The sequence below is a fragment of the Bidens hawaiensis genome, unplaced genomic scaffold (assembly GCF_021521415.1).
Source record: "Bidens hawaiensis isolate Kalapana, Puna unplaced genomic scaffold, B.hawaiensis_p1.1 tig00004733_1, whole genome shotgun sequence".
Taxonomy (NCBI): Eukaryota; Viridiplantae; Streptophyta; class Magnoliopsida; order Asterales; family Asteraceae; genus Bidens; species Bidens hawaiensis.
The window spans coordinates 1,800,216-1,821,622 of NW_027491292.1; the positions used below are offsets into that span (position 1 = coordinate 1,800,216).

The 21,407-nt window shown below is 34.2% G+C and overlaps 2 pseudogenes; both read right to left on the minus strand.

Annotated features, from left to right (window-relative positions):
• Positions 1-512: 512 nt before the first annotated feature.
• On the minus strand, positions 513-3,730 carry LOC143627759 (putative disease resistance RPP13-like protein 1; annotated as a pseudogene).
• A 10,753-nt stretch (positions 3,731-14,483) lies between these two features.
• On the minus strand, positions 14,484-18,388 carry LOC143627760 (putative disease resistance RPP13-like protein 1; annotated as a pseudogene).
• Between the last annotated feature and the right edge of the window lie 3,019 nt (positions 18,389-21,407).

The following is a 21,407-nucleotide window of genomic DNA, read 5'->3' on the forward strand; positions in this document are numbered from 1 at the left end:
ATGTTTGGGATGAGCTAGATTATTCAGAATAGAGCAGTCGCCAAAAGTCAAATCTTGGAGGGAGGTGAGGTGTTGTAGTCCCGCTGAAACTGATTCCAATTTCTTAAATTCAAATAATCCGAGAGAGGTAAGAGATGAAGGAAGTATATGAGAAAATTTACTACAAGTACTCACTCCATTGTCACCGAATAAGGTTAGTTCAACAAGTGAGATTGGAAAATACTGTGCCCCCCACGCCAATATGGGCTTCTTCAACTGCTCGATTACTAAGGATGTTAATTTGGGAGGCCAAACCCCACGAGGAAACGAAGCATCCATACATGGGCAATCTGTTATTCCAAGATTCTTTAACAAGGTTAAACTAGACAATTCATTGTCAGGAAATACCTCTAGGCTATCACAATGTGCTATGTTCAAACTCTTGAGGTGAACCAAGTAATTCAGTCCAATGACTGATTTCCGATTTAACCAATCAGTAATATATAGATATTCAAGCATTATGCTTCTTTCGTTTATTTGTCCTCCCCGGTCCCTGTTCAATAGCTTCCGACATGCCTAAATTTTAAGTGACTTAAGCTCCTGTCCTCCGATTGGTAAAGAGATATCTTTAAGTGAGCCACAACTAATGACTCTCAATGTTCTCGGGACAACTGAATTGCTTCATTTTCATACAATTATATACATCCAACATCTTAAGAGATGTTAGAAAGTTGCTCCTACAACTATCCTCCCCATCCTCTCTCTCCCCCAAACTCATCAGTTTATCACAACCTTCCACCTTTAGTTTCCTTAACTTTATAAGAAACTTACTCGCAGCTGCTTCTGATTCCCACAAGTATCTTATTTCATTACAACATTTGATGCTTAATTATTCAACTGCGACAAGATAACCTATTAAACCTCTCCACACCACATCATGAAGTCCTAAAATTCTTTTTATTTCCAAAACACTAACTGATGAAGCTACTTGAACTAGCTCTCTCAAGAAATCAGTATCACATCCATATATTTGTAGAACATTCAATGCAAGAAGTGCTCCAAGAGACACTCCAACTAAACTACCACAATCACCTACTTCTAGAACATTCAACGAAGGTAGTGCCGCAAGTGAGACTTCAACCAACTTTGGACAACTTGTTAAATGAAGCTCCTTCAAGCGTGGAAACAAAACCATACTGTCCGTTGACCATTTCTCCCACCATGGCATATCTTCAAAAATTAGAATTTCAAGTGAATGAAACGCATGACCAGTCCCAAGTAACTCCAAACGCACAACTTTCACCCCTACCAAACCACAAATAAACAACTCCTTAAGCAGCGGCAGCTGGTCAAGTGGTGGTAAACATATACAACTTTTGCAATTTCTTATTGACACATGCTTCAATAGGTGAAACGAGGGATCCCCAACCCATCTTGGAAATTCTACTCCCCCATATGACCTTGTTTTGAGTTGCATTAACGTATCACTACAAGGCTTTAACTCATTTAGGGCTTCCATTTCAAGTGTTATGTTTCTTGAACCATGCAGCCCACTCCATACAAGCTCTAATTCCCTAAGCCTCTTTTGTGAAAAATTGGCCTCCCATGCATGTGTTGCATCTTGCACTTTGTCCAAACCCACAATGGAAGTTTTACCACATAGATTCTTTAACTCTTTAAGTTGGATATGCCGAATGCACTTTCACCTCCGATAATGATCTTGGAGAGAGTTCGTAAGTTTTTTAACTCACCAATCCCTAAGGGCATTTGATCCAAACTAGGAGTGCCCCTAATGTCAAGATGGCTCATGTTTACAAGCTTGAAGAAGTTTTTGGGAAACTTAGATAATCTACGACAATAAGATACAATCAATGTCTCTAAATTATAGAGTGTGCAAACGTTTTCTGGTAAATGGGTGATTCTAGTTCGAGATAGATTAAGATACCTTAAGTGCCTCAAAGTACCAATGGACTCTAGTACCTCACTTATGTTAAAGGCACTCAAACATAAAACCCTCAACAGTGGTAACTCTGGAAGTAAGTCAGTCAAAACCTTATCGGATAAGTAGAAACTTTCCCAACCTTTAACCTCCCCAACAGTCGCCACCAAGAATGTTCTCAAACTCTTTGCTCCTTTAAGCGCCTAGAGCTTCTTGTAAGTTACAAATTCCTCACGAAAAAATGAAATATGGCGGTACTTTTCCAACATTTCCTTCCCAATATCTTTCTTTTCCTCGATGTCTAACCTTGCAAAAAAACTCCCTAGCAACATATGTCGCCAAGTCATTCATCATGTCATGCATCACAAATAACGCTTCGTTATTAGGCGCATGCTGAAAAAATGACCTTGATAGCAACTCATCAAAGTATTCATGACCCTTGCTTTCTTCTTTTGAATCCCTCGTGTGTGACTGGCGCAAAAACCCTTCACCCATCCATAATAGAATCACTTCTTCTTTGTCAAATATACAGTCCTTGGGGAACAAGGAGCAATATGCAAACAACAGTGTCAAACATGCAGAAAGATCATGGTAGCTTAGTTTAAGGGCTGGCACAATCTCCTCTTCTACTGGCAAATCCCATATCTCACTATCTAATACACTTTTCCAATACTCTTCATCTTTTCTCGTACATAATAATCTTCCAAGTGCTTTCAAAGCCAAAGGTAGGCCATCACATTTTTTCACAATACCTTGAGCAAGTGGTTTGAGAGATAAATGTGAATCAAAGTTATTTACGCCTGGTGCATGTTGAGCCACTAAAGATAAAGCATGATCTTCTGACAGGCTCTTCAATTGCCGGGTTTGGTGATTGTAACCCAAATTTTTGAGCAATTGATCCTTCCGTGTTGTCATGATGATTTTACTCCCATGAACACATCCATGAAACGACCTGACCAATGTTTCCCAATCCTCACAACTTTCGCTCCATACATCATCTAACACCAACAGAAATCTTTTCTCCCTTAGGTGATCTTTGAGAGCTACTTGAAGTAAATTTAAATCTGAATAATTCTTGTTTTCCCCTGTTATAGATTCAAATACAACTTTGCATATAGCGAAGCTATCAAAATCCTCCGAAACACAAACCCATGCCTTCAGTTTGAAGTGACTCTGGACTCGCGTTTCTTCATACAAAAGTTTAGCTAGAGTAGTTTTTCCAACCCCGCCCATGCCAATTATGGGAATAATGCTAAAGTTTTGATCACATGATTTATCCTCTAATAACTGATGGATCAATGCCTCTTTCTCATCTTGCCATCCGACAATACTTGATGTATGGACCAAAGAAGTTTTTAATCTTCTATTTATATTTTTTGACATAGTTTCGTGTTTCACACTCAACCCAAGAGTAGCTTTCTTCTCTAATAGATCTTGTAATTTGATGGTAATATTATGTAACTTTCCATGCATCCTGGTACTTCTAAAGGAATTCATGCAAGAACCTGGGATTAGCTTTCTAACCTTGTTGGTGATGGTTTCTGGCTCGTGGGTGAACTCACGATCCATCGCTTCGGATGCCAAATCATCGAGTATGTCTTCAATGTCATAAGCCAAATGTTGGAGATCATTTAGCCAAAGTTTCACAGATTGACTCTTTGTTTCCTTCTGAGAAGCATCGGTAAGCAAATCTTGAATATGGACTAACGATCTCTGCCATTTACTGATCTCAGCACCAATGGTGTTCAGAGTTGCAGAGGCCATCTTCTCAAAAAGCACACCTAGGAAGGCAGAAATCAAAAGTTCATCCATTAATTATAAGTTCTGAGAGATTGATTTTGTGACTCGTGAAGAGCTGTTTTTACAAATTTCAATCGTTGGTTTTAATAGTCAACGTTTGAATGATTGTTTTGCACAGGTCGATCAGATCATTGTCCAAGCATCACTAGCGGTACCTATCTTACCATCCCCACACATCATTTGTTGTGTGCTAGGCACAACTGATATTTTTTCCTTAGAATTTACATTTTTAACCTTTTTCATAATTAAATAGTAAAATGATGATAACTTTTACTACTGAAGGATATTGAGTTTAGTCACATTTAAAATTTAAAATTAGGAATATATAAAACTCATGGTCTTTATTCAATAGAAAAATTACTTATTTGTTAATTGGCCCTAGTTAAGGCATGTGTGTAACATTAATTTCGGTTATAAGGTTTTATTTTCTTATTTATTTAGAAAACAAGTTTCTAAGAATGTAAAGGAACGAGACGTGTGTTGTATAAACTCCTACCATCCAACCAAACATTATTGAAGGAGAAATAGTACATCAAAAGAAGAAGAGTACCGAAGGGCTTTGGCATGACGGTCCTAAAGGATGAAGGATGAGAACCCTTGAAAAAACAAGCAGGGTGTTGAAACATTTAACCACTATTGTAAGAAAAATATTAACAATCAGAAAAGTTAAGCAACATGTGCATTCACTAAGAGCATATGTAATGAGGCGTGCTCCCCGTCCAAATCATCATGAAAGCGCCACACCCTAGCACCGTTATGAGTGTTGGCCCAGACGGATCAAACAAACGAACATGAGATATTGGGGTGACAATCCTAGTTCGACTCTTTTCATATAATCAAACGAACTTCACGAGCATATAAAGAAAGAGACTCCTTGACACACAAAATAAACAATAACCTAGAGCCATATTTATAGGTTTACTAAACTTTCCCTCCAAAACAATTACTAAACTTGTTCTCCAAGACAAAAACTTTCCTTAACCTACTACAATTCAATTAAGTAAAAAAAACACAACATATAAACCCTCAACTGTAATAATAATTAAAGATTAAACTTCATTCACCCCCTTAATCTTGAATTATTCTTTTTCTTGCTTTTGTTTCTTCTAACTATACCATACCTGCTTCAATAGTTCTTCAGACTTAGCATTCATTCCTACTGTGCTTAATTTAGAAGGCATATTGCTATTTTCTTCCTCAACTAGCTTCTTCTCATCAACTTGTCCTTGACCAATACTTTCAGGAACTCCAAACAAATCATTTGGGATCGTTCCAAACCGAATTTGCCTCACTTCATAATCGGTTTCACATCATAACTTTCTTTCCTTTTATCTTCAAAGTTGTTAAAAGTACAACCAACCTGAAGCTTGATGTTGTGTATCCTGTTCAGATTTCTCTGAACCTTCATCAATAATCTCTCTTTCTTATCATATAGCATCAATATCCCATTAGCTATTTTAATCTTACATCCTTTTTCATCCAACTGACCTAAGCTAAAAAGATTGATCTTTAACTTAGGCATATAGAAAACATCACAAAACATTGTGTTGGTCCCGTGACGGATCTAACAACTAAGGGGTCTCGAGTCAATCTGGACCACTAGCGAGCGGAAATCACTAGTGGTTAACCAAGATCTCGGATCTTGGAGTGTTTGGTTTATTTCCAAGAAGGTAGGAGAGAAAGTGAGTGTAGAAAGAAAGAGCAGATGGTTTTAGGATAAGATGTTTGGCAAAAGCTTGTTTTGCATGCGAAGTCTTCACTATTTATAGCGGAAGACTTCCATGCTTCTATTAACATTATTTTCGGCCCATTGGGCTCAACTGAACAAGGCCTCGGGCCCAAACATACAAATAAACGAAACCGACAAGCTACCTAAATACAAAAGACTAATATACAAAATCGGGCTCTACAATCTCACTCTAGTCTTTAGAATTTACTTCGGTACCCTTTATCTTTAGTCGGTCTCATATTCGAAGGCGGAAGGATAATCATATAGTTGATTCTCAAGAAGATAGTGCGCATACTTGTTGAACATCTCAACTATTTGATCAATGTCATCCTTTCGCACATCTTCCACAGTCGCCATGGGGGAGTTGTACAGCTTTAGCAGGTCTTTTTTGCTAAGGGCTGCTAGCTTGTGCTTGTCAAAGAAGCGCAGGAAATGTATGTCTTTGAAGTGAATCACTGCTTCCCCCGTGCTGTTATCAAACTCCCAGCATATGAAGTGATGGAATAGATTGGGCAGACGCGGTTCTCCATGATAAATTGGCTGTCCATCTTTGTGTGTCTTGTACCGCCATGCTTTCCTCTTTTTCCCGGTGGTTGGATCGAGTTCAATTGGATGGTGATAAGACTTACCATTATTGAGCTTGAAGTTAAGGTAGTCTTTCTTCTACTTCATGCTCAAGAACCGATTAAACCATCACCTGAGATCCTCTTCCGTTGCCTAGTAACCTACAATGCTTCTGAAATAGTTCATGTCAAGTACAGACTGTGTGTGCATGTCTGTTTAGTGCATGTGGATCAGATCACCATTTGCAAGATGAATTGCCCATGTCTTGCTGCTGTCGTGTCGCTTGCAATAGACAATCGGAGACTCATCAAGATACGAATACATTCAATCCCGAATACTGCCACATATGCTGATGTAGTAACGTTTGTTATTTTGACTTATGTATCTAGATGGAGACTGAAGAGCACTTATTACTTAACCCACATAAAACAAACTCTTCCACATTAAAGCAAAGCAAGTATTGCAGTATAGTTGCACCAATATGCTTAAGCTGGTTCAACATCTATATCAGTCATCGAATTTAACATATTGAAACTTTTGTGGTTTGCAAGATGGAACTTACTATCATAATTAATAATTCGATGGAACTCATTGCCAAATTCGTTTATTGTTACTATTAGGTTAACTACATGAACCTCAAATTAAATCACCAATGAGTATATGACTTACTTTCCCTTAGTGTAAAGTAAAAGAGGTTCCATGTTATCCTTTAGCTAATCAAGACTCTTGTTTAGACTGGGCATGTAAATATTTTATTTGTATCTGCATTTTTCTTTGGTTTGTTAACATCAGTTTCTAACCTGAACCGGTTTAGACCTAAAATCAAGACTCTTGTTAAGATTGGGCATGTAAATAATTTATTTGCATCTACATTGTCTTTGTTTTGTCAACATCGGTTTCTAACATGAACCTATTTGGACCTAAACGGTTTTGACTAATCATTTCTAGTCCGGTTTATAACCTGAACCGGTTTAGCCTGTTAACTGATTTGTGTACCTCTATATATCAAATATGGTAACCCAAAATGTATTTTAACATAAAACTTACAACTCATTAACTAATCATCAACTCAAAGACAACGTAGAGAAAAGAAACTGACCTCGGCATCCAATTAAAATTTAAAAACCTTAATAAGCATGACTACTATAGTTGCTGGTTGTGAAATTTGTGAACGATGTCCATGCTGAAATGGACTGCGGGCTCCTCCCATATAGCAGCCTCGACACATCAATTTGTATACTATAGGAAAATTCAGATGAACCGAATTAGGCTTATGAAAAATATGCAAATACACATTTAGACTCATAAACACAAAAACAACCCAAAAGTAATACATAGATGAAGACTCATAAGCTCTATTAAGCAAAACAAAAGTGAGTTCCTACAAAACAAAAAAAATCCATAAATCGTGCATTACATATTCATTTTTATGAAGGATGAAAGAGCCACAAATACAACAACAATATCAATGAGACACGAATCAAATATGATAATCTTATTCACTAAACAAAATAACTTGCACCATCTGTAAACAAAATAAATTTTTCATGTTTAAATGTTTGTCTGGTTAAAGTTATGTTGATTAGTTCTTCATGAAAGTAATAAAAAACATGATAAATATTAAATCTATGAACCTGTTACAGCAGGGAGAGTAGTAATCGCAGCAGAATATGACGTAGTCAACATGGTTGTCATCTTGATCGAGTTCCCCTTTAGGATGTATAGTTAAGGATGGTGTTAAGGTTCTTAAGAGGAACTCGGTTTTAGGAGAGATGAGGCACACAAAATTGTTATGTGTGTGTGGTTAGGTTTTGATGTTAATTTATTATCTGTATATATACACCCAAGGGGAAACCCTTTATTAGCTAGTAAGGGTAATATGGGCCATCAACAATTACCAAGCTAATATATAATAAGGTATAATTAACTATTTTGATCTATTATAATATAAATTATAACGATGGCCATATAAAATATATTTATTCTGACATTCTCCCACTTGGCCGAGTAATCATTTATTATGAGCATTAGATAAGCCTGATTAGGAGTTACACTCGTTTTAGCCTTGAACTTAAACTGGAGCAGAGAAATACAGTCATTGAATTGAACATCAGCTCAAGACCCTCATTAATTATATTGCAGTCCTTATTTAAAACATAAGTAGTTATGATCAAAATTTTCAAGTAAGCCCTTTAGAACATTTAATTTGTATTATAATTTGTCTATATGTCATTATACATGCAGAACGTATTAAGAGACTTACAAAATCAAAACTGAGGAAAATTAATAATTAGTCATTCATAGTACGATATGCAATTATACATGGCCATTAGTAATCCCGTCTTAATTATTAAGCGCTTACATAAGACTTATGGGTGATAGACTTTTAGTTATCGGATCCTTAAGCATATCATGAATGTATTCGATATGAAAATTTAGTTTCCTCATTTCGTTCATAAACGAATAATTGATTTCATATCGAAATTTTAATGCAGCACTTCTTGAACTATTACTATTTGAGAAAACATGGTAGTTGACTTTATCACAGTAAGTCTTCAATATACAATTCATATGGAGCTAATAAACTTATGAGTCCGCTGATAAATATTCAACAACATTTATTAATTAGGTTGTTGTTATCAGTTCATTATGACTCCTCTATGAGATAGATTTATCTGCTTACATAAGAATACATTCCAAAAATTACATTTTGTTATATTTGAACATAACAATGCTTAGAGTAATCAACCGGTTTGAGTTCTGACCTTTTCTTTTAAATTATAGTCTCTTGTTTTCTTTAAAGATACTTTGGTACTTTGTTAGATACTTCACATTAATCTAGACATATCTAGTGTGTTGCAATTTGAGTAATATCTGAACAAGTATAGACTTGAACCTACATAAGGCTTCTACTTAATGAAGCATAAGGAAATAATCTCAATGATCCAATTATCCTCGAAAACTAAAAGAGAGCAATATTGTTTGTTGCATATGTAAGGACCCATTTAAGGTAAAATTTATGGAACAAAACTAATGTCTATTTGGGTCTATCTCGGTATGTTTTGATATCTATAATGTAAAAAGATATCTTTGAGATCTATCATATCAAAGTATGTGTGAGCAATGCTTTGACTTATGTAACATATACTTATCAAAAGAATGCCATTTGTATAAGTACAAGTTTGTTTTAGTTGCTCCCACTCATCTTGAGGTAGGTACATTAATCCACTTGGTTTTTGATGAAAATAATTGTATAAATATTTCATCACATTTTGATGTTTGCATTAACCCATATATAGATTTTGTTGACTTACAGACTAAATGTTCTTAGACCTTCAATTTATAACTTTTAGGTTGTTTTATAAACATATAAATATGTAAGACGGTTGTTAGGGAAAGTAGTTTTAATTTTCATCTAACGTAGCTCTTAATTATTATAAACTACTAGTACAACGATGATCCTCAAAGAAAACTTTTGTAAATTAGGTTATAAGATTCTTTGATAATTAATTCCCTTTTGCATATAACCTTTAACAATCAATCGTGCTTCCTAGTGTCTTTAACGTTTGTATTAGGATTTAGTTTAGTTATGAACACCCTTACGTGTTTCAACAAAATCTCAAACGTTATTTTGACTTATGAAGTTATTTGCTAATAATAGCTTTATTCACACGGAAGCTTGATTGATGCAAATGGTTTAATTAGAAGACGTAGAATCAGTAAACTTTCCAACATCCATTTCAACTTTAGTTAGGGAGGTTGTATAACCATCAAAGTTAGTAGGTTTTAAAACCTAGATGTCCTCCTGAGTTGATTATTTGGTTTATTAGAAGTTTCAGTTTTATGGATTAGCTCTTGGTTAGGTTGCTATTATTTTCAGGATTCTAAGTGTGTAAGAGTTGGTGCAGTATGGTGTACAAGAGGTATAACCGGAGTTAAATTTGGAGTAAATTTTAATGACTCTCTTCCCCCGCCTCTTGCACTTCTAACAAGTCATTATAAGAACTTTTACTGCTCCCACTAACCTTAGAAGCCTTTAGGAAATTTGCATGCTTAGGGTCAATATTTAAAGACCAATAGATTCTAATGGAAAAACAAGTTAATGATGTAAGTCGTCGTAGTTTCTCTTGTGAGGATTATTTTAGCAAGAAATTAGAGTATGCCCACATTTAAAAAACAATGAAACTTTTGTAAGAGTAGTAGTAAATTCTAAAGAGATAAGTTTTGATGGAATAGTGTTGTGATGGAGCAGTGTCTTGTACAAGAGGTGCAATTGAGATACAATCAAGTTTTCACTCCCCCACCTCTTACAAATCTTATAAGTTATAATTGAGACACTAGGCTCCCACTGATCTTTAATGTTTCTAGGAAAAATATAAGAGAAGTTTCAATGATGTATGTGACGTGGGAATCTGTCATATATATGTTAGACTTGATTTGATTTCATTAACGTCCAAATGTCATAATAAACTTATGGACATATTTAGAAGAAATCATATTAAGTATATATGAATGGATCTCTTTAAGACCCTGGACCATAGAAGACAGATTAGATACAAATAGATAGCCTTCTATATGATAAAAGAATTATGTCTGAATATTTTGTTTGAATAAGTTACACGAATGTAAATGACATATAACTTCTTGTGGACCCATACTTATTTCTTAAACCAAATAATGTTTAGGGCATCTAACACATGATTTAAAATCACTAAGAATGAGATTGTATGAAAAATCACCCTCATCAACCATGTCATGATTTGTCATGAAATTTGGTTTTAATGGATGAATTTTATAGGTCTCATTTATCTTTTGTTAAATTTTTAATTTTCATGATAACAAAAGTTGTGAAAGTATATAGTATCATCTAGTTCTATTTTATAAATCTTTTAATCCATATATTGATAACAAATAATATGAGAGTTTAAGGTAAGGGTGACTTTATGTTGGCTATGCAAACCTCATAACTGTCATAATGTAACTTAAGTATTAATACTAAATTCTGATTAATCTCTAGAATATTTTAGGTATCATAAAGTGTAATTAGAAGACAGTTTATCATGGTTCTAATAACCTTAACATTTAAACTTGCCACTAACACTCATGTTAGTTATTTGTTGATTTTAGGTAAACATATAGAACTAGACTCAACCAATCATGTGTTAATGGGAATATTATGATTAGTATACTTAAATATCATTAATATACAACTATCAATTTTACCTACTTGTTCTTTTGAATTATGGATAGTCTTGTTTATGCCAAATCTAATGGCATATTTTTGCAATGAGACTTCTTCTTAGAGAACTTAAAGCTAGAAGTAATACTTGTATTTTGTCCATGAACCTTAGGATTATTCTCTTTTAGGTTGTAGTGGTAGTGAGTTGAATAACATCTTATTTCTAGTAACATATATATATATATATATATATTTTCTTATACATATTTTTTTCCTTATACATATGTTGTTGATCAACACACTCATTTTTCTTTGGTACTTCTGAGTGTTATAGTTGATTCTTAAGGCATTAAATTGTACTATTGAAAATTTAGTATGCAATGTACTAGAAAACTGTACTTATTTTCAAGTGTGAGCCCTTAATTTTATGGGTCATGATATTGTACATTATGATGTATTCAGTAATGCATTTAACCTTATAGTTAGAATTTTTAAGGAGTACATGAATCTTAGGAGTTATTTTGATTAGTTTTAGAAAAAACTAAATCTAGAATAACTATAGTGATAACATTTATTTAAATAAGTTTTTGATTATCATTATCATAAGAAACATTATGATTGACTCGTCCCATTTTTTATGCTCTAGTTTTCAATAGAATTATTGTTATTACAAAGAGCGATAGGATTGTCATATCATGTCTTGAGGGATAATCAAAACCGAGAAGAGCTAAATGTTATTGAAACTTTTTATGATGTAAAACTTACATTATGTTTTAATATTAGAGTGGATGATTTGGATGAGATAGTTATTTATAAAAGAAAATTATAGTGAGTAATGTTATGGGATATTAAAATAATATACATTAAAATTTATGATCATTAGATTAATAAAGGATCATTAATGTGAGGATTATTATATTTTATTGAAGATATGATATGTCTATTATTAGCATCAAACTAATAGACTATAATTAAAAGTTCTACTTAAACAAAAAATAAATCACCTTTGGGCAGAATTAAAATTTATTTAAGTAAGTGTGCAAAATAATTGTAACACATCACCTTTGGGTAGAAGTGAGACAATTATTTTAGTTATGCACGGGCTAGTTTTGCTATATAAAAATGTAACACATCACCTTTGGGCAGAAGTGAGACATTTGTATCATGTTAGGCAAAACTAACAAAAGCTTTAGTTAGACTTGAATGATAGGGTAGATGTAACACATCACTTTTGGCCAGAAGTGATACACCAAAATTCATTCAAGTTAAGCCATTTATGTTTTGTAAAATTTATAAGATTTAAATGTTTACAAAACATTTAATTAGTTAATAGCAAACCACCTGTTAGTGCGAATTGAACTAGGCGTTGAGCTCGCCGGGGTTTGCGAGGTATGGGTTAGAGCCCGGGGAAAAAAATTAGTTCACAATTATAGTTCACAATAATAGTTCGCATGAGTTATGTTCACAAAAAGTTAGTTCAAGAAAAATTGGATTATCTAGTTTTGAGTTCCTTTAAATGAGTTCTCTTAAAATTAAGTTGAGTTTTCAATAATAATATTAATAATAAATATAATAAAATTATTAAAGAAACTTTAAGGAACATGAACCATAAATCCCATTAAAAAATCGTGATTAATTATTTTTTTTTTTTTTACTTTTTTTTCGAAAACATAATAATCCATAAAACTTAGAACTTGTGACAACGATGAAAATATTCAAAATTTTATGGATTATTATGTTTTCTTATTAAAATGATTTAATTATATTTATCTAAGATTTCAAAATCTTTTATTAATAAATTATATCATGTTTCAAAATTTTTAGTAGATAAAAATCAATCAAAATGGAAACAAACACGGTTTATTCCTTTAATTCGTTTAAAATAAGAATGATTCTTCGAATTTTATGATGAACATGAATAACATCTTTGAGGAATCTTTAATAAGTTTTTTTTTTATCTTTTTTATTACTAGAATTGAAATCTTAAACATAGTTTTAACATATTTCGAGGATATTAGAGTTTTAAATATGAATTTTAGCAATTATAACCAGTTTTATAAATTGTTTACCTAATAGAACATGAAAAAAAAGAAACAAAAAAATTAGGGTTTTATCAAGTTTTAGTCCATGTCTTCTAATTCAATTTCAGATTTTGGGAAAACATGAAGAACTGATTAATCAACATCGCTCTGATACTACATGTTGATCAGTTCTTCATGAAAGTAATAGAAAACATGATAAATATTAAACCTATGAACCTATTACAGTAGGGAGAGTAGTAACCGCAGCAGAATATGACGTAGTCGACATGGTTGTCATCTTGATCGGGTTCCCCTTTAAGATGTATAGTTAAGGATGGTGTTAAGGTTCTTGAGAGGAACCCGGTTTTAGGAGAGAGAAGGCACACAAAATTGTTATGTGTGTGTGGTTAGGTTTTAATGTTAATTTATTCTCTCTATATATACACCCAATGGGAACCCTTTATTAACTAGTAAGGGTAATATGGCCCCATCAAGCTAATATATAATAAGGTATAATTAACTATTTTGATATATTATAATATAAATGATGGCGATGGCCACATAAATAAATATATAAAATATATTTATTCTTACAAGTTAAACAAATAAACTCGTTTAAAAGCCTAAAGAAGCCTGTAGGTATAACAACCTAGTCATAAAACACAATATATTAACCATCATATTAGTTAATGTGCTATTTCTAAATCTCAACAGCAATCACATGAAGACCAATAAAGTATACATGTTGTAACACCTAAGAAACTAATGGTAAAAGAAACAGACAAATAAAGTGAATGTATCAATCAACATACCAACAACTGTTCATCTAATTCGGTGTATGCTTTATAGATGCTACCGGACACGATTGGCATTCAAAAAGGGGTTGACTCGACTTTGTGAATCGAATGTCGTTGAGTTGATGTAGTCTCCCATTCACAATCTTACGTAAGTTTATGTTGAGTATATTATAGTTATGCCTGACTGAAACCAACAACATCCAATTTGACGACTCAAAATCAAGGAAGCCGAACCTATCAAGAGTGTCGAATTAATAGTAAACATTTTTGTAATAATCAATAAGCATGGTCATGTTAACAACCAGATAGTAAATTTATTTATTTGATAGAAAGCAAAGTGACAGTCACTTAGTAAGAGGAGGCATACCTTCATATTAACTTCATGATTGAGGGCATATGTTGATACAGGGAATAAGGAGATTATCAGGTGCCAGTTAGAGTCTCTTTAACTGCATCTTTCTTTCATTTTCGGCCTTCATATGCTAATACAGGGGATATGAGAGATGAGGGACGAGTAACGGCCTCTTTTATTGAATCTTTCTTTAAGATATGGACAATAAGTGATTGTTAAACTCAAAAGTGAAGACAAAAACACCTCTTGTAAATCCATCATGTTTTTGCAATCGTGAATAGAGAGATGCTGGAGGGAGGTGTGGTTTTGGGGACGGGACAGTTTATTCAGACAAGGGCAGTGCCGAAAACTCAAATCTTGGAGAGAGGTGAGGTGTTGTAGTCCCATTGAAACTGATTCCAAATTCTCAAATTCAATTAATTGAAGAGTGGTAAGAGATGAAGGAAGAAGATGATAAAACTGATTACAAATACTCACTCCGTAGTCACCGTATAAGGTTAGTTCGACAAGTGAGATTGGAAAATTTTGTGGCCCCCACTCTAGCATGGGCTTCTTTAACTTCCCAATTGCTAAGGAAGTTAATTTGGGAGGCCAAATCCCACGAGGAAAAGAAGCATCCATACACGGGCATTCTGTTATTCCAAGACTCTTTAACAAGGTTAACTTACACAACTCATTGTCAGGAAATACCTCTAGGCTATCACAATGTGATATTTTCAATGTCGTGAGGTGAACCAAGTGATTCAGTCCAACGACTGATTTTAGATTTAACCAATAAGTTATAGTTACATATTCAAGCATTATGCTTCTGCGGTTTTTTATCTTTTTTCCTCCCCACTCCCTATTCAATAGATTCTCACAAGTCCAAATCTCAAGTGACTTGAGTTTCTGCCCTCCTGTTGGTAAGGAGATATCTTCAAGTGAATCACAACTGGTGACTCTCAACCTCTCAATGTTCTCAGGACAACTGCAATGCTTCATTTTCCCACAAGAAGAAACATTCAACTTCTTAAGAGACATTAGGAGGTTGCTCCTACAATTATCCTCCCTGTCCTCTTTCTCTCCTAAACTCATCAAATTTTTACAACCCAACACGCTAAGTTTCCTTAACTTCGTAAGAACCTTACTCGCAACTGCTTCTGATTCCCATAAGTATCTGATTTCATTACAAAATTCAATGCTTAATTCTTCAACAGCGCCAAGATATCCTATTAAACCTCTCCATGCCACATAATGAAGCCCTGAAAGACATAATTTTTAGAACACGAATTGATGAAGCTACTTGAACTAGCTCTCTCTACACATTAGAATCACATCCCTCTATTTGTAGAACGTTCAAGGAAGCCACAATCACGTACTTGTAGAAAATTCAATGAAGGTAGTGTTGCAAGTGAGACTTCAACCAAATTTGGACATCTTTTTATATGAAGCTTTTGTAAGCATGGAAACAAAACCCTGCTGTTGGTTGACCATTTCTCCCACAATGGCATATCTTCAAAACTTATAATTTCAAGTGAATGAAATGCATGACCAGTCCCAAGTAACTCCAAACCCACAGCTCTCACCCCTTCTAAACCACTAACAAACAATTCTTTAAGTAGCGGCAACTGCCCAAATGGTGGTAGAGACATACATCCTTTGTAGTTTTCTATTGACACATGCTTTAATCGAAGAAACAAGGGATCACCTACCCAATTTGGAAACTCTAATCCCACGTATGACCGAATTTTGAGTTGCATTAACTTATCACTACAAGGCTTCAACTCATTCAGGACCTCCTTTTCAAGTGTTTCGTCTCTTGAACCGTATGGCTCACTCCATACAAGCTCTAACTCATTAAGTCTCTTTTGTGAGAAGTTCGCCTCCCGTGCTTGTGTTGGATTTTGTACTTTGTCCAAACCCACAATGGAAATTTTCCCACATAGATTCTTTAACTCTTTAAGTTTGGCTAGGTCAAATGCGCCTTCACCTCCGATAATTATCTTTGAGAGAGTTTGTAGGCTTTTTAACTCACCAATCCCTAATGGCATCTGATCCAAGATTGTGCCCCGAATGTCAAGATGTCGCATATTTATAAGCTTGAAGAAGTTTTTGGGCAACTTAGATAAACCATAGCAGTCAGATACGATCAATGTCTCTAAATTTTTGAGGATGCAAACATTTTCTGGTAAATGGGTGATTAATGTTCGAGATAGATTAAGATACCTTAAATGACTTAAAGTACCAATGGACTCTGGTACCTCGCTTATGTCAAAATCACTCAGACATAAAACTCTCAACAATGGTAACTCAGGAAGTAGGTCAGTCAATACCTTCTTGGATAAGAAGAAAATTTCCCAACTTTTCACCTCCCCAACAGTTGTCACCAGGAATGTTCTCAAACTCTTTGCTTTTTTAAATATCTCAAGCTTCTTGTAAGTTACAAATTTCTCACGAATGAATGACATATGGCGGCACTTTTCCAACGTTTCCTTCCCAATATCTTTATTTGCCTCAATGTCTAATCTTGCAAAAAACTCACTAGCAACATATGTTCCCAAGTCATTCATCATGTCATGCATCACAAACAACGCATCGTTATTAGGTGCGTGTTGAAAAAATGACCTTGACAACAACTCCTCGAAGTATTTCTGACCCCTGATCTACTCTTTTGAATCCCTTGTGGGTGACTGGTGCAAAAAGCCTTCACCCATCCATAATAGAATCAATTCTTCTTTGCCAAACACATAGTCCTTGGGAAACAAGGAGCGGTATGCAAACAACTGCTTTAAACGTGCAGAAAGATCGTGGTAGCTCAGTATAAGGGTTGGAACGATCTCATTTTCTACCGGTAAGTTCCATATCTCACTATCTAATACATGTTTCCAATACTCTTCATCTTTTCTCGTACATAACAATCTTCCAAGTGCTTTCAAAGCCAAAGGCAAGCCCTCACATTTTTTCACAATACCTAGAGCAAGTGGTTTGAGCGACAAATGCGAATCAAAGTTATTTACACCTAGTGCATGTAGAGCAACTAAAGACAACGCATGATCATCTGGGAGGCTTGTCAATTGTTGGGTTAGATGATTGTAACCCAACTTTTTGAGCAAATGATCCTTCCGTGTTGTCATGATGATTTTACTCCCACGAGCACACACATGAAACGGGCTAACCAACATTTCCCAATCCTCACAACTTTCGCTCCACACATCATCTAACACCAATAGAAATCTTTTCTCCCTTAGGTGATCTTTAAGAGCTACTTGAAGCAGATTTAAATCTGAAAAATTCTTGTTTTCCCCCGTAACAGATTCAAATATAACTTTGCATATAGCGAAGAAATCAAAATCATCTGAAACACAAACCCATGCCTTGAGTTCAAAGTGATCCTTGACTTGCTTTTCTTCATACAAAAGCTTAGCTAGAGTTGTTTTACCAACCCCGCCCATACCAATTATGGGAACAATGCTAAAGTTTAGATCACATGATTTATCCCCCAATAACTTCTGGACTAATGCCTCTTTATCAGCTTGTCGTCCAACAATATTGGATGCATGCATTAAAGAAGTCTGTAATCTTCTATTTATATTTTTTGATCTAGTTTCGTGTTTCACACTCAAACCAAGAGTAGCTTTCTCTTCTAATAGATCTTGTAATTTGATGGTTATACTATTTAACTTGCCATGCATGATAGTACTTCTTGAGAAATTCGTGCAACAACTTGGGATTAGCTTTCTAACCTTGATTGTGATGGTTTCTGGCTCGTGGATGAACTCACTATGCATAGCTTCAGTTTCCAACTCATCGAGTACGTCATCAATGTCATAAGCCAAATGTTGGAGATCATTCAGCCAGCGTTTCACAAATTGACTCGTTATCTCCTTCTCAGAAGCATCAGTAAGCACATCTTGGATATGGGCTAATGATCTCTTCCATTTCTTGATCTCAGCATCAATTCCCTTATAGCGAGCGATGTTTTTCAGAGTTGCTGAAGCCAGCTTCTCAAAGAGTACGCCTAGGAAGGCGGAAATCACAAGTTCAGCCATTGGTTATAACTTTTGAGAGATTGATTATGGTGGTGGGATTGTGCAGGTGAAGATGAAATGGGTGATTTCATGACTTATGAAGAGGTGTTTATACTAATTTAATCATTGGTATTAATAGTCAATGTTTGAATTATTGTTTTGCACACGTCATCGTATTTTATATTCAAACTACTACATATTTTAGTAAATTGACTCTGGAATTTTGATCTTTGCGTTGAAATGAAAACAAAACCAACTCTAGTTTTTCATTTGTTATTATTTTTTTTAACAGCGGATATTTTATAAAATGCCGTCTAGCAAGAAACTAGCCGCGAAAAAACAATAAAAGAAAATTACATAAGTAAAAGAGGATTCTTCAACCACTCTAACCAATTAACTTTACTCTTATTCTTCCTACTCAAATACCAAAGGAAAGAAAAGTAGTAACATCATCAAACAACCACGTATACTTCATACGTGTTTCCAAAAAAACACTTAAAAAACAAACATGGTTTTGATTGAATCATTGTCTGATGTGGAAAACGAATGGAAAACACATCTACAAAACAAGCAATTTATATACATATACATAATAAAAAAAATAATTCCTCAATAATGATATATTTTTACGTTTCTCTTTCATAAAATAATAAATGATGATAGTTTTTACTACTAACAAGTCTTTTAACACATTGGTTTCAAAATTATGCACTACCTAAAAAGATATTTGAAAAAATTATAATTTTTGTTCTTTTGAATTAACAAAATTATGAAATGAGTTCTTTTTGAAAATGAGTTTCAATCTTTATCCTTTATTTACATGTTTCCCTCAAGTTTTGTCCTTTACACTAACGAATGTTAAGTTTTTCAGTTAACTCATGCACATGAGGGTATTTTAGTCTTTTTACCCTTAAAGGCCTATTTGTGTAAACATAACAAAAATATAGAGACCATTCTTGTAGTTTAATTAAAAATAAAAAAGAAAAATAAACTTATCAGATTCACATCTCTCTCACTCTCTCTCTCTCAGATTCACAACCTTGCATTCATCTTCTTCTTCATATTATTAAACCAAACCCTAGATTCCATCCTTCAAACCTTCAAATTCTCTCAAATCACACCACCAATTGCTTCAATAATCCAACCACATCATCCACCACTCATTCCGATCAAAACCCCTAACCTCCGCCACCTCGCCGCCGCCACGTCATCCACCACCATTCAACGGATGTTACGAATCAATAATATAACATCAATTCGTTGTTAATAGCTTCCAATAGCATCATTTTTTCACCGCCGCCGCCACGTCATCCACCACCGTCCGATGGATGAGTTCTTGTTTGCCAACCACCACCGACATGTGAACCATCACATATCCGATCTAAAACAACCAAATACATGAACCATCACTAGTAAATTAGATCTGAGACCACTGTCAACATCTCTTAACCGATGACACCCAAATCTATGAACCTCCACCATCTCTGGCTACATTAACACCCGCCCACACTTGAATACGATAACTCCCCTACCTCTATTTTTTCTTCGATCTTGAGCCTCCCTGTTCGATTTTATTAATGCCCTCCGAAAATAAATGGTTCAGATGTTTAATTTGTTCTAGGGTTGTGGTGGTAGAGAGAGAGACATACAAATGGTGAATCTGAATTCTTAGAGTACTGGGTATGTATGCGTGCGTATAAAACTATACTAGTGGGCCTCAAGTTTAAATTTTATTAACATAAATGGCCTTTAAATTATAGTAATTACATATAGAGACCTTTTCAAGTAAAATTACCAAAACGACCTCATGTGCATCACACATGAGAAGACCTAACTGAGAAAATGGACGACCGTTAGTGTAAAGGATAAAACTTGAGGGAAACATGCAAATAAAGGATAAAGATTGAAACTCATTTTCGAAAAGGACCCATTCCATAATTTTGTTAATTCAAAAGGACAAAAATTGTAATTTTTTCAAGATATTTAGCGACGGTTAAAATTGGGAGGATAAAGCTTATTTGTTAATTGGCCACGGTTAATATATGCGTGCAACATTAATTTCGGTTATAAGAGCATTCTCATCCAACCCTTTATTTTGTGTGAGGGGTGTTTTTATAATTTAGAGAGTGATTCAGGGTGTTGTGTGTGAAAAGTTTTTATATTTTAGAAAAAGTAGTGATTTTTCTGTATATTTGAAAAGTTACTTTTCATCCCCTATAATTTTTTAATATATTTTGAGAGTGGTTGTGAGTGAAGGAAAGAGAAAATGCAATGATAAAAGGTATAAAAAGTATTATTTAATTGAAATGGAGAGTGAAAATATAATGAGTTTTAGTGTAATTTTTGATTTAAAGATAGAGAGTAGGATGAGAATGCTCTTAAGGCAACTCTTCTTTTAAGGAGAACTCAATATTAATAGTAACCAAAAAAAAATTGGACCATAGACCGTAGGCAAAGATTTGGGCAACTTCGCTACTTAAGTACAAAAATATATGACATGGTAAAAAAATGTATGAATTCGCATGTATTTTTATTTTAACAGATATTGTTTGATAGATTAATACAAATAATTTAATATTTAAATTAATAAAATTTAATATTTAATTCAGCAAATATAACTAAACAAAAGAAACAAAATAAAAATTATAAATTAAAGGCAAACTGAATTTTACTAAACTCACCTTTATACATATAGTTGGCTGATAATAATCTTATCTTAAAAAATAGATGTCATTGGTCTCATCTTTCACACAAATTTTTTTTCATTGAATCTCCGTAAAAAAAAATTAGCGCCGTTACGTTTTTTTTTTTTCAAATTTCAAACTGATCTTTTAGAGTTTTTGATCAAAATGAGGATACGAGCCAATTTATGTAAAACTTACCTCGTACCTCGTAACGGTACTTCAAACGACGAAGCAGTGTTTCAATTCGAGTGTCTAAATTCTAATTAACAAAAATCAAGCCATTTGGAGCACCGTTTCAAGGTTAGTTTTATATCAATCGACCCGTAACCTCATTCCGATCAAACTCCCTAAACACA